General features: G+C 35.9%; 1 long non-coding RNA gene across 2 annotated transcripts; it reads left to right on the top strand.

Moving 5' to 3' along the window:
- Window positions 1-12,979: 12,979 nt before the first annotated feature.
- LOC135220936 (uncharacterized) lies at window positions 12,980-15,552 on the top strand. 2 transcript variants are annotated; one of them, XR_010315823.1, is made up of 3 exons: window positions 12,980-13,101; window positions 13,749-14,076; window positions 14,722-15,552. It is a non-coding gene; the product is annotated as an uncharacterized LOC135220936 (long non-coding RNA). The 2 variants fall into 2 exon arrangements; XR_010315824.1 differs by lacking the exon at window positions 12,980-13,101 and adding an exon at window positions 13,170-13,191.
- Window positions 15,553-15,936: the final 384 nt, after the last annotated feature.

The following is a 15,936-nucleotide window of genomic DNA, read 5'->3' as shown; positions in this document are numbered from 1 at the left end:
TGGGATAATAAATGTGTCAATTTTAATTCATTCTTTTCAAAATTAAACGCTTAGTGCCCAGCATCAAATTTGAAGTTGAATGGGAAACAGACAACAAAATTCCTTTTCTTGATGTTTTAATAATCAGAGACATGACAGAATAAAAATTTACCATATACAGAAAACCAACGTTCACACTTTCATACATTCACTACTTCAGCTATCATGACATTCCTATCGAGATAGGCGTAGCCAGCAACCTATTCTTAAGAGTCTTACGAATTAAATTTTGTTCCCCAGATTTCCTGGAAAAAGAATTTCAACTAATTCGTAAGCAGCTTTCATCTTTAAGGTATCCTGACCATATAATTGAGAAAGCAATTCACAAAGCAAACGTAATTTTCTACCGACCTCCTCAAGACAAGACCAGAGACACACCCAACAATAAAGTAAAAATAAAAATTCCACACCTGAACAGGATCAAGACGGTGACCCAGACCCTCGGAAAATCAAACCCTTTTGCATTTACTTACCTAAACACCTTAGCCAAATCCCTGATTAACGTCACACAAAAGACATCCCACAAGGACACAGGCGTTTACGAAATCCCATGGCTGGACTGTGACCAATCTTACATCGGATTTACAAGAAAATCACTTACTCAGAGATTAATACAGCACATACGGTCAGTTAGGTATGGACAACAGAACTCAGCTATTTTCAACCATATAAATGAACATAACTATAAAATAAACTGGATTTTGTCACGTATAATTTATAGCAGCAACTGCCAGTACAAGAGTCAAATGATGGAATTGGCCTTGAATAAAAAGAGGCAGGTAATGAATATCTCAAAGGGTGCATGGGATTCAGATATCATTGACAAGGTTTTCATTCAACCGAGGCTTAAGAAGATTAAAGGAAGATTATCAGCGGGAGTGACCTAAATTGGCTTACCTGTGGATGTGTAAGTGCTACATAATAGAATATATGGAATGTTATTTCATATATAAAAAACTAAAACTATGATTAATTAAAACCAGTGACCCAAGAGGTCAACCAGTTTGCTTGCAGGAATGTGATCAGACCAGATATGATTAAGTAGGCTAAGATGACGTGTTGTAATTAGTCAGTGTCTAGTTGCCGTCACCTGTGGTCATTCATTTGTTTGTAAACTGTAGTCCAAGCTTCCTGCTTGAGACAATCACAGTGACCTATAGCTCAACCGGCCTACATGACTTGTAATCTATGTCATCTGTGTGTATGTTCGTATGTTCGAGCTACTATCTGCTTCCTTTATGATTGTAAACCCAGATTGTAAGTCAGAATTCAATCAGCCATCATCATTGGCAGACCTGTACAATTGTATCTGATCTTCATTGTGTAATCTCAGAGAATAAAGATATTTTTGTACTTCGTGTTTTCTACTAGAAACCTCACATCAGAAAGAAGATATTGAATGAACTTGGAAATTATCATCATGAATTTGAAACATCTCCTTCGTCATAACCAAAGAAGATACTGACTTTGTAAATTATCATCAAAACCCAAAACACTCCAATGAGTATGGAGATGTCATAGCAACTCGACCTTAGCGTACAATTATCGCAGGTCTAAATAACCTCACAGCACGCCTTATTATACAAAGTCAACAGCCCTAATAATGGTGGCAGCCTACATCAAGGACTCTTCAACGTCTTCCGAAGAATAACGAATAATGTATCATATTAGAAGTCAACGATGGTGAAAGCAAGAGATTCTTCAAGCAACTTAGTATCATCGTTTAGTGAGCAACTTCAGCAGTGCATATCTTCAAGAAACAAACCTGACGTGTCTGCTTCCTACGGCAACGAAAGCTTCGTCCTAACTGTAGGAGGGATCTCTCATTAGAATAATTCAAGAAAGCATCATCGATTATTGAGCGTTTCCAGCACTTCAAGAAACAAACCGGACGCGTCTGCAGCATCGGAACTTCAAGGACTCGAATCATCCAACAAACGAACAACGCGCACGGGGGAAATTCAAGCCAAAACCAGGGTCATCCGCTAAACAGAGAAAGGTGACCAAGGCCGTGTGTCGTTATCAAAATGCCGTGACTTCCCACAAAATGGAGCTAAGTACAATCCTTTTTTATTCATTTGGAGTAACTGAGTGTTTCCTTTGCAGGTCGAATTTTCGTTATTCCTGTGGCTGAAGTTACGAGACATTCTTAATCTTACTTTTTTACAGAAATTATCTACATCATTGGGACTTCGCTACTGCGAGTTTTTATCTTTGAGTTTTGGTTTCCAGAAGTTCTCCTGAAATATCATAATCATATACTGTGTTAATTTTATCATTTTGGGTGATTAATAATTCTGTATGTAACAAATCATATTAAACATTGAATATGCGTTTACGCAGTGGATGTCTGTATTTATACAGAAGCATGGATAAGGTCGTTAGGCACCGTAGTGATAAGAAAACACAAAAACAAGTGGAACACCAGTGGAAATCTGGATAAATTAGAGGTAACACTATTTCGGATCAGGACAATAAAGGCTCCTGTGCAAGGTCCCGGTGGCAGTTTTAGCCTTGAGTTTTTTTAGTTACATGCGTAAAAAATCTAATCTCTATGACTCAACTTAATTTTTAAAAAATAAGGCTAGATCGCAAGGAATAACATGTCTGTAAAAACTTTCATTAGGTTAACATACTTAACATTCATATAAACAAATAAACAAAATATGTCTAAATGCGCTGACCTGGATCCCTCACTATTTCAAATTTTAGCAAAGAATGTAAGTAAACCACAGCAAGTATATATAGTTAATAATAACGCTGTAGAGATAACTTGTTTTAATAGTAATCGCTCAATTCATAATAGTTCAAGTCATTGTTACGTTCGTTGCTTTATACGTAACCAACAGCACCATAATGCTAGAAACACAAAACGTTGCTGATGATAATAAAGAGAAGAATTCTAATTATTATAAAGAGAAATAGGTAAACAGTAGCCCTAAAAATCAGAAACAAACAAATCGTGCTTCAGCAAACTTGATTACTGTGTCATCTAGTAAAACGGTCAGGGTCAGTCAAATCTGCCGAGTGTTCAAAGCAAAGCACATTCCACATAATAAGCGACTCTAGTGGAGGGGGAGAGCGATGTTGGATCATTCATGCCAATACCTTTTTGAATTAAAAAGGAATTTTCCTATGAATCACACGACCGTATCAAGTAATCAGAGCAGGTTCTCGTAATTTTAATATAATAAGTTATTATAAGTAGTGGTGGATTAAGCATGACTGTACGTGCCGTAAAATTAGAATATCAGCCATTTACATTGTTTTTATTCCTTTAGTCCACGTAATATCCTGTATTTAAGGACTCACCGTTTGTTGTTCGAACTTCCCTATTGAGAAGTCCGGAGTATGGTTCAGTAATTGGCAATAACAAGTTAATTGTCGTAGCGTAACTCAGATTCAGTACAGGGCGGGTAAGCGCACGCGTACAGATACCTTTATAGCTATAAAAAATTTTGATCTGTATCTAGTGTAATTGTAGGATATCCATCTTTAGGTAGATATCCATCTTTAGGTAGATGAATGAGAAAAGTTACAGAAAAGGTGGTATTCATACCGAGAGGTCCATCCACAGGTCAGCCAATTTAGGTCACCCCCACTGATAATCTTCCTTTAATCTTCTTAAGCGTCGGTTGAATGAAAACCTTGTCAATGATATCTGAGCCCATTACTCCCTTTGAGATATTCATTACCTGCCTCTCTTTATTGAAGGCCGATTCCATCATTTGACTCTTGTACCGGCAGTTGCTCCTATAAATTATTGAGGGAAAAATTATCCCCTTGTTCAGATCATTTCCCATTGGCGCTAGACAAAATAATAGTTAGTTGAATTATGTGTATTTAATAACGTATTTTCATTTGGGTAATCATTTTATAAGCCAAAATTCAGGTGAAGTATGGATAGTCCTTTAAGTCCTATTTCAGCCAATCTGTACATGGAATACTTTAAAACTACAATAATAACTGCAATAAAACCCAAAAACATGCTGTGGATGAGATGTGTAGATGATATTCTAATATTTTGGGATAATAAATGTGTCAATTTCAATGAATTCTTTTCAATTAAACGCATTAGTGCCCAGCATCAAATTTAAAGTTGAATGGGAAACAGACAACAAAATTCTTTTTCTTGATGTTTTAATAATCAGAGACATATACAGAAAACCAATGTTCAAACTTTCATAAATTCACTACTTCAGCTATCATGACATTCCTATCGAGACAGGCGAAGCTAGCAACCTATTCTTAAGAGTCTTACGAATTAAATTTTGTTCCCCAGATTTCCTGGAAAAAGAACTTCAACTAATTCGTAAGCAGCTTTTGTCTTTAAGGTATCCTGACCATATAATTGAGAAAGCAATTCACAAAGCAAACGTAATTTTCTACTGACCCCCTCAAGACAAGACCAGAGACACACCCAACAATAAAGTAAAAATAAAAATTCCACACCTGAACAGGATTAAGACGGTGACCCAGACCCTAAAAAAATCAGACTCTTTTACATTTACTTACCTAAAAAACTTAGCCAAATCCCTGATTAACGTCAAACAAAAGACATCCCACAAGGACACAGGCGTTTACGAAATCCCATGGCTGGACTGTGACCAATCTTACATCGGATTTACAAGAAAATCACTTCCTCGAGATTAATACAGCACATACGGTCAGTTAGGTATGGACAACAGAACTCAGCTATTTTCAACCATATAAATGAACATAACCATAAAATAAACTGGATTTTGCCACGTATAATTTATAGCAGCAACTGCCAGTACAAGAGACAAATGATGGAATCGGCCTTGATTAAAGAGAGGCAGGTAATGAATATCTCATAGGGAGCATGGGATTCAGATATCATTGACAAGGTTTTCATTCAACCGAGGCTTAAGATTAAAGGAAGATTATCAGCGGGAGTGACCTAAATTGGCTTACCTGTGGATGGACCTCTTGGTATAAATACCACCTTTTCTGTGACTTTTCTCATTCATCTACTGTGAAGAGGGAGACAGCAGTCTTTGAAATACAGTATTTCCCTCTCTATATTTTTGGTTTTTTTATGGGCTCCTTTTATTATATATATATATATATAATATATATATATAATATATATATATATATATATAATATCAATATGTGTGTGTGTGTATGTATGTATGTATGTATGTATGTATGTATGTATGTATGTATACATGTATGTATGTATAAATGCTGGTCAATAAACGTGAGGAATCTGCCAGAAGAGAGGTCACTGTCTCGAGACAAGGTGACTCCTAACCTGAAATTATCTCTTTCGACCTCCATTACTATTTGTTGAAGAATATGTTGCCAATGGCGCAGAAATTTTAAGATCTTTTGGAGATATTCACTGCGTTACTCGTCTTTGAGGCAGAGTCTGTCATGGGACCTCGGAACCAACAGCTGCTCAAGATGACAATGCGGGACAGAGTCCCGTCCACAGAATCAGGTGAATTTTTCTCAAGATTAAATAGATCTGAATTTTGGCACCAGTGCCCGGCTGAACCTCAAGTTGAATTATTCCACTAAGGAGAGGTTCACAAAGGAAGCGTTAATAGAATTATTCAGAGTTGAAAACATTGGAAAAAAGATTCTGAATATGACCTGAAAACATAATCAGCCTAAAAAAAAAGAAAAAAAGAAAAAAAACCTTCAGTGCAAAGCTTTGGAATCCTTCACCTGCTCAGGGAAGTCCTGACCCTTCACAGTCTTCTCTTGTGGAAGGTGAAACACATTTCCTTCCTAAGTGTTGGGTGATTCCTGTGACCTTTCCAAGAGGTAGGTTTTGGGTCATCTATGGCCGTCTCAGTCTCTTCGAAAAGACAAAAATAAGTAAATGAAGAAGGGTGATTGTATCAGAGATATCGATCCCATTTAGCAAAGTGATTCACTGGACATTATGTGTTTGACTGACGGTAATTTGCCAATGTTTTGACCTTCATGTCAGGGGAATTAATTACTCTTCCCTTTCCTTTCATGTAAACGCAGCCTTTTACGTAGCTTCATGAATTATTCCGTTAAAGTACAGAGTTTTTGTTTACTTGTTGAGAAAGATTGAAATTGCTTTAAGAACATCATCCACAAAGATTGCCACCAGATAATTATTGTAAAGAATTTGGAAGTCAGTTTAATTCTAAATGTCGGTCTTCAAAACTTAATTGGTCTAATTAACATCATTAACGCATCTGCGCCTTTTCATGAAATAGAAGTCAAGACCTGAATAGTAGTGACTCCAAAGAAACCTCCATTTAGATTTATCATAAAATCTTTAGTTTTATACATCGAAAGCACCTTTGAGTAATATTTCTGCTAATTAAATTAGCCGTATATTCAGAAAGACTTTCAATTAGGTGAGTTTTCAGAGACTAGGTGTTCTTTACAAAATCGGTGCCACATTAACGATTGGGCCTCTTTATTAAATTAGTCTCCATTCGTCAAACTAGAATCGTTAGTTCCTTTTATCTTTTTGTTGTCAACTTTTCTCTAAGAAATTGTGGAATGAATCATTCTTAAAATTTGGATTTCCTCACTCTACAAATTGAAGACAGGAAGACTTTCACTCTCATAGAACAGGTTAGGCGACGAGAGTGATTATTATTATTATTATTATTATTATTATTATTATTATTATTATTATTATTATTATTATTATTATTATTATTATTATTATTATTATTATTATTATTATTCAGATGAACCCTATTCACATGGAACAAGCCCACAAAGACCATTGACTTTTAAATTTAAGCTTCCAAAGATTATGATGTTCAATCACAAGAAGTAACAGATGGCAATGAAAAACACAGAAAGAGGATATCGGTTATTAGAAAAACAGATAAATTAAAAAGTGATAAATAAATACAAACGCAAGTAAATTATTAATATACAAGTTGGAACTGTATTAGGGTAATAATGCACTGCATGTTAGCTTAATCTTCTGAAGTTCCTTGGACGACATCCTCTGGGAGGCTGTTCCACTGTCCAACAGCATGAGGAATAAATGTTTTGTTTAAATGGTATTTTTACATTGCATGGAACCAGTGGTTATTCAGCAACGAGATGAACGGCTTTACGTGACTTCCGAACCACGTCGAGAGTGAATTTCTGGAAGGCAGTTCCACTGTCCAACAGCGTGAGGAACAAAAGAATCTGGACAAAAGAGGTTCGACAGCGAGGCTCATTTGCTGCATATATCTGCTGCTGTTCAGGAAATATGGTTGTTCTCAGCAGGAAAAAGGGATCATGGATCAACTGTGAATATTAAACATTTCTTTTTAAAATACAATTTGTGAAAAAGTGACAAGCAGGAAACCATTCGTCGATGATCCAAGTCATAGTTGCTAATAGGAAAACAGAAACCTACCACCACAAACCACACTGTCTAAAAGAGACCAATCTCTGGCAGAAGGAGACATCCACACCGGAGATCAGTATTCTCGTAAAGGAAGCAAAAATGACCCAAAGAAAGTTACATTAATTTTACTACTGTCATAAGTATACAAGGCCTTACCTAACTTCGTGCAGGATTTGGTGAAGGTTTCATTAGATGTTTCTGAAAAGTAAGATGTGAGTCGAAGGTTACATCTAGAATAGTTAAAACTTCAGACTCATTCAGTATGTCCCATCCACCTGAAGGGGAGGATGACATGGAAAATTGTACGAGATCTGCTAATCAATAGTGTTTTCGTTTTACTGGAGTTCGGCCTCATACGCCACCGTGTACACCATTCTTTGATCCGACCCATGTCACGACTAAGGCTAAAGGCAGCTTCATTTCTCATAAGTGGAGACTTTACTACACTCACAAGTGTTGCATCATCGACTTATCGGACAATCTTGTTTTCCAGGCCAACAATCATATCATTTGTACATACTCAAAATAACATTGAACCAAAAACAATAACCTGTGGAACTCCAAACACAGTAAGTCTTGGTTCACTAAAGATCTCATCAACAGCAAATCACTGCTTCCTACCTCCAAGGAAATCTTGAAGTTATCCTAAAACATATCAACAAAGCCAAAGATTCTGAAATGCATAAATAATTGCCTTGTGATTTATTAAATCGAAAACAGCACTAAAATCTATTTAAATTACTCTACACTCAAAACTCTTCTTTATTCAGGTTCTCTTGCATATGGCAAGTCAAGTCTAAAAAGAGTATTGCAGGGACTTAACTGCTTCTTATATGCATATTGACTATCAGCATATAATCCTATGGATTATATATCCTTACATTGGCTTAAAAATATGTTTTTCAGGAACTTTGGTGAGGATGGGGAAAATAGAAATTAGACTTTAGTTTTTGCAGTCTGCAGATATGCCACTCCTTGGATCAGGCACTGTGTTATCAGGCTTACGCTCATCCACAAGGATATTGCATCAACATTTAAAATCACCAGAATCTTTTTTGGAAAAACAAAAGGAGGAAACCATTAAGATCTTCTCCATCCCAACTACCAAGACTATCCAGAATTTTCTCAACATCCCTAGAGAGAAATGCAAATTTTGTAAGAACAGGCTCAGGATGATGACAAGTATCAAGGAGAGAGTCAAATATCCTCAGCTGACTGCTTGGCTCCAAAGCCTCTATGAAGCAGTTCAGCCTTAGGCGAGACTGACCCAAAGATAGACGATGCCAATTTGGTCCACCACACATGAGGCAGAGTAATTCCTTCAAGTATCCTCTTCAAAGATTATTGCAACTTCTCTCGGCTGTATTGGGTTCTATTCACAGCACAGTGAAACTCAACAAAAATAGTGTCATTTACATTTGAACGATTTTGTCTTCATAAATTGAATTTGGTCTGTTTGTTATGGTAAACAGGTGTACATGTATCTTCAAACCATAGCTGGTCATTTGGCTGTACTTGATGACCTTTATAGAGACATAACTTATTAAAATATTCAGCAACATTTTATGTCAAGATCTAGTATAGCATCTGAAATATTAAGAGCCTCAAAAGGTTCTATAAAGCGATCCTAATTGGCTCTAGATTTCGACCAGACCTTTTTTCCAGTGGTGGCAATAGGAATATACTGATTAACAAGCATGTCCATCTCGAAGGCGCAAACTCAGAGGATACACAGAACTCAAGAGTTGATCTGCAAAATTTGAACTTAGTTACTCGCTCTGCTTTTTGTATTACAGTCTACAAAAATACTGAGAGAAGCTCTTGAATCCTGTGGCAGAGTTATACTAATCCTTTCCAAGTGATAATCATAGAATAGTTGATATTTGGATTGCGGTAAAAATCAAATATGTAAACATTTTAGAACTTAATAAAAATTTCCAAACAAAACACTTCATGGCATCTACACTCCAACCATTTCTGACAATAAATAGGTCGTCCAGACTTAGTTATACAGCCATACCTTGCACATGCGGGATGGTACAATGATAAATGAGTCTCAGATAAAAACATTAAATTGTAGTTATGAGTACAACTCTTGAGATCAAGAAACTTTGACTTTGAGCCCCGAATATTTAAGTAAAGTACGATGCAATTTTTCTTACTGTAATGAGTTACAGGTCCATGGTTCAGTTCAATGTCGTCTGAACGAATTCAAGTTAAAATAAAATCAGTAGCAACACTAGTAAATAGACTCATGACAGTAACATCGTAAAAATTAAATAGACTCATAATGACAGTAACATTGTAAACATTAACAGAACAACAAGCAACTATACTATCAACAACAACATTTACATTATTTACAAAAACTGTGTTGAAAGTATAAATAAACGAGACTACGTCATTGAAAAAAAAGTGCCAGAAACAATGGGTCGCTAAGGTGAGCCGTCACACCTGGTAAGGCCAATAAGAAATCCACCAGGTTAGCTTTGAAGGAAAAGATTTGGTAAAGACAAATGAACTTTCCTGAGAATCAACCAAGCAACTTCTGCTTTCTCATCTGCCTATCCTAAACACCTTTCTAAGAAACAAGAAAGTGATGACCTTAATTAATTACGTTAGAAAATGTTACCTGTCAGTTGAAACACTTCGTCTGTTAGGAGACAGTAGTCAGTATGGCAGCTGTAGAAAAGAGGTCTCCTCTACAGAGAAAATGATGTGAGAAATGAATTAGAGTAACTAGCCATGGGAATTGTCCTTTGGGCATTGCAATGGATGAGGGGAACATAAGATTAGGGCACTGCTATCGATGAGGGGAAAATGAGGATAAGGAACTGTCCTTAGGGCATTGCTGTGGATGAAGAGAACAAAAGAATAGGAGCTGAAGATTAAAACCAATGTCATAAGTTCAGAAAAGAAGAACGGATATAAAGACTGAATACTGATCAAGAAAATTCGTATATTACAGCACCTTAACACGACACTTATTTGATTATATAGTAATCATTTTTAAGTGAATTATCCATGTCCTCAATGTCATTTGGAATCAATTAAGACCTTTGGAATCATAAATTAAAATTTTAGCCTTATTTAGCTAAAGAGCTTGTTCATCTGTTTTGAAATACTGCCACTCCAAGTTAACTGCCAAAAGAACTATGGGTAAACTGTCGCAGGTGGCTCCAGGGAAGTAGCAAATAACGGCAAAGGCAATGGTGATCACACGAGAAGTATGAGATTTGAAGGCACTTGGAGACCAATTGATATTAATTCCGTAACGGGATGGGCTTCATACAGTCAATATTTATATAACAAAAGGAACGATATCTGTTTTCTTTGTTAATAAAGTGTTTGCCTTTAAAATTAACCCTCATTAAGGGGTGACGTCCATCAGGTAGAAAAATGAAATCACAATAAAGGGAAAAAGTTGAAAAATCGGAAAGGAGCAGATCATTCAGTAACAAGCTGATGCAACACTTAATAGATGAAAAACAATGTCCAAAAGTCAAGAACGTAAACTTTACTAGAATTTCGCAAAAATTCCCAACAACGGGCTCACAGAATGTCTGAGATGGTGCAAAGGTTGCCGGATAATTTAAACACAGCTTGACATATGCCTTCCTCTTCATAAACATCAGTTTTACAGGGAAGAAAGCTTCCAAGTGTTGCCGGAGGGTCAGCGCTGCAGTCCTCATAACTACACTAACTAATCAATTACACAGAAGGGCAGAGGGAAACAGTGTACAAAGATAGAGAGTCTTTGACTATCATACAATCAATGGGTTTAACTACAGACAAGTGGCCATTTCACACTGAACACGAGAAAAAAATCTCATTCTTGCAGTTTGTATAGAATCTACGACATATCACCACACGAGGGATAAAAATGGATAAACTTCAACTTCATGGAAAATGACACTGGAATAGAAATTAGGTTTGGCAACTTGCAAGAAGGAACATCGGTCAAAATAATTCTTAGTCCAGAGGGAGGAAAGGTTTTTGTTGCTCTATCCTTTGACAAGGAATTTCTCCCTCTGATAAATAATCTCACAGAGCAACCACTTGGATTTTCCTCTGAATGAGCACGCTTGGCCCAATCCAACAACAGCCAAGTTACAAAGGTGGTGTAGGATGTCAGCTTGAAACTGTTATGAAGAAAAAAAATTCCACATCGACTTCAGAATCATATAGGATGTAAAGAGACTCGTTTCCATTCCTATGCTTTCAACCGCTAAACAGAAAGTCTGCACCAGTTCTCTTAAGAAGACAATATAAATTAATTAATTAAGCATTTTATTATTTGTCAAAGAACCTCTCATTACAGGTTTTTTTCTTAACTCTAGACAATATCCAAAACTGTTCTGAAATAGGAGTGAACGCAAGATTTGCGAATATGATTATTACAATGTAGTAATATTCATAATTAAATTAAATTTCTGGTTTATCAAATTTTTAGTTATTCTATTTCATATATCTCTTCCGCTTGATGATAAAGTTCACATAAAGTTTGAGGATGTACGAAAATTTCAAAATGTAAAAATATGAGCTTGTTTCCAAAATATAAATTTTAAATTCAATACCAAAATAAAACCTAGCTTTAAAATTCATTATCAAAAGATAATAACTGTCTATATATAAAGTATATGTAATTTCTATTCTTATTATTATTGACAAAATCATTATATGTTATAAATCTTTTCATTATTAAATGACAAAATCATTATATGTTATAAATTATATAAATACTTATTCATGACAAAGAATAGTTTAATGTTTACCCTTCCTGGGTCACCAGAAGAGAATTACTGCCACACCTACATATGTTTTTGTATATATACTCTTGTAAGACATCCTAGAGAGACAGACTGTACAGAGACAGAGTGTCTTTGAGTATCAGACAATCAATGAGTTTAACAACAAACAAGAGGCCATTTCACACTGAACAAGAGAGGAAAATCTCATTCTTTCAGTTAGTGTAGAATCTGCGACACATATCACCAGACGAGGGATAAAAATAGATAAACTTCAACTTCAAGGAAAATGCCACTAGAATAGAGATTAGGTTTGTCAACTTGGAACATCGGTCAAAACAATTCTTAGTCCTGAGGGAGGATAGGTTTTTGCTGCTCTATCCTTCGACAAGGAATTTCTCCCTCTGATAAATAATCTCGCGGAACAACCACTTGGATTTGCCACTGAATGAACACACTTGGCCCAATCCAACAATTGCAAGGTTGCACAGGTGGAGTAGGATGTCAGCTTGAAGCTGTTAGTAAAGCAAGCACAAGGAAACATACATGAAAAAATACCATATGGACTCTAGATTCATATAGGATGTTAAGACTAAACAGAAAAGTATGCATCAATAATCTGGGGAAGAAAACAAATCAATCAAGTTTGCCAGCTTCATAATTACTATATAGACAGAAATATATATTTAAATCACTGTAAAATAAACCAAAGAAAGGTGGAATCTCGACCTAAAACTTGAGAGAGAGAGAGAGAGAGAGAGAGAGAGAGAGAGAGAGAGAGAGAGAGAGAGAGAGAGAGAGAGCCTAATTAGAATGCTTTTAATGAACCCGACCAGAGGGATGGGTCGGGGGTTCTAGAGTGCTGGGGTGACCCATCTATCTGCCTCTTTAAAACGGCCAGGAGCGTCCACCATACGGTAGTTCAACGGAACTTAGCAGAAGGTAAGGACTTTCTTTTACTTCTGGTAATGTTATGAATTCATATGTTCATTTAGTTGCAGAATGAACAAATGTTAATGTAACTAGTAGCAGGTTGGAGTCTTCACTATTCTGGTCTTGCAATATACCTTTGACATGTAACATTATTGATCAAAATTTATGGATATCGATACTATATTAATAAGTGATGAATATGATTTCATCCGATTTTCATCAGTCAGCGTGATTTCATCTTTGCATGGAAGAAATCTAAAGACTTGGAGATTGCAATATAAATACAACCAAAAGGAAGACAAACGAAAATGCTACAGGTTACCGTCGTGTCATTTGTTGCTGGATAATCCAATTAGCATTAATTTCCTTCCTTAAGCAAAGTTCATCTCAATCATGCTAATAATCATCTGCTGTTAACCTCCAGACTACACGAGGTGCAACTTGATAGAAATGAAAGCGTATGGAGAATTATTTTTTGTGGGATTTGAGTGTCCCATTATTAACTTTCTTAAACCTGCAATTGCTGTTCTTGTTCTTGTCGTTTCTCCATTCATAATACATTTCAGATAATCATTGTTATTATGGAAAAATCCAACATTTATGGAATTCCGTTTTTGTGTTGTTCACCTTTTAATCTGGTCCTTCCTTTCGTGAAGAAAAACCTCACCATGTCGAAGTGGCTTCCTCTGGCTTCACTCCTGCTGCTGCTCCTCCTCGTATGGACGGAGACAGTGGCTCCAGCCCAAGTGGATCTCGACAGACTGGCCGTCATGGAAGAGATAGAAAGAAAAGGCGCAGGTGGAAACGCCACTATGCTGAGCTGGATAAACTGGCTTAACTTAGGGCTTAGCATCCTTGGTCGTAAATCTTGTGATGACATGGGTTGTTCGGCTCGCGGTGGAACGTGTGGATACATTAACAATTTTAAAAAATGCTCACTGAAGACCAAGACTTTGTGCACTGGATTATGCACCTGCTGCGTCCGTGAGTATTATATGCCCAATTGTTTTTAGGTACTTTCCATTTCTCTTATACTTAGTTATGTTTGCAATCAGTGTTCACAAAGAAGAAACAGATTTGTATATTGCTCTTAAATGTTATAAACACAAAGCACCCTACAGCAAGTCAACAAATAGAATGACTGAGTATCACTCCAGTCCAGTTCTGCCTTGATTAGATGATATGTATGAAAACAAATGAAGCTGTTTTATCCTTTTCAGTAAGAATCGAAAGAATTTGATATAACAAACCTTTTAATATAGAACATTAGGGAGTAATACTTGGCCAGGAGTATAATTTATGGGGACATTTTCTTATTAGTTTTAATTTCAACTATGAATATACGTATATAATAAATTTTTTACATATGAATAAATTTTATATATATAATATAGCACAATGCAACCGCAATACTCATAGGGATCAAATAAACCTTTGTTATTATCATGCAATTCGTATAAGAAACTGAAAATGTTTCAACCTAAATATGATTTGACTTCGAGCCAAAACGTTAATTTATTGTGGATGATCATTGTTTTGTTTTAATTAACACGTCAATGTTTTTAAAGCATAACTTCATCAAACAGACCTTTTCTCTTAAATTCACTGTCTTCATCATTTCCATTCCAGCATAAGCTCCCCCGGGAGACGGTCTCGCCAGCATCCACAACATTTCGAAGACGACGAATTTGGACTGAAGAAAGGACGACTCCATTTCGGGGACACTCAGAAGTCGTATTGAGGCCACAGTTTGCTCAACAAAAACTGCGATCGAAGGACGAAAAAACTCGACACTATTTCCTTAAATCTAAAGAGCGACTTCTTGAGTTACCTCAATGGCAGAAAATGAATTTAGTATCACACTAAATTTTATTTTGGTGCCGTTGGTAAACCCAAGAAGGCAGTCACTAGATCATTTGTGTCTGACAGGTAGAGTTGGAATTGCTTTGGAAGAATCTGAAGACAATGATTCACAACGAACTGTTGTCAAGACCAGGAAGTGCTTTTGAGTGTTCCTTTAAAGCGCATAAAATTTTACTACTATTATATTTGTTCGTTTTTTGTTTATTTACTGCTGTCTTTATCAACATTGCATTAGTTCCTTGCACAAAGGCAATTCTGACCACAATCCAATCATTGTAGTGACAGCTGTCGACAAATCTGTAAAACCTCGGCTGCAGCAATTTCCTCTTGAATCTTAAAATTTAACGACTTTTTGCTTGTGATAAAATTGGAAGGTTTTTTTGTGGGGAGGGAACCAGTTGGAGATGGAAGCCGAGTCCACGGAATTGGTTGTCCTACATTTCACTGGTCTTCAAATACGGTTTCTGTTCGATTTCATAAGATTTTGCACAAATTAGAGCACCGCTATCTCTCTCTCTCTCTCTATGTATTAATGTATTAGAGTGAAGAGTTGTTGAACACTGTAAAACACCAAAAGGCAATAAATAGAAAAGCTTTCATTTGTACTTATAATGTCCCTTTATATAAATAAAATATAATTGAAACAGATACATAATAAGAAACTGCAGAATAATTGTTAACAATACTCTGCGCGCACACACACACACATATATATATATAAATGTGTGTATATACACATATTATATACATATATGTACACATACACATACATACACACCCCCACACAAACACACAATATATATATATATATATATATATATATATATATATATATATATATATATATATATATATATATCATATCTTTAAGACAAATACTATAAATGCATGTACACATTTTGTATATGATCTAAATTTTGTTGAGGAGAAACGCCTCCTTAACAAACATATATAGCTGTTCTAAATTACCGTCCTCACGTG

The sequence above is a fragment of the Macrobrachium nipponense genome, chromosome 2, assembly GCF_015104395.2.
Source record: "Macrobrachium nipponense isolate FS-2020 chromosome 2, ASM1510439v2, whole genome shotgun sequence".
Lineage (NCBI taxonomy): Eukaryota > Metazoa > Arthropoda > Malacostraca > Decapoda > Palaemonidae > Macrobrachium > Macrobrachium nipponense.
The sequence above is the reverse complement of the archived record's forward strand: the minus strand, read 5'-3'. Positions and strand labels throughout refer to the sequence as shown.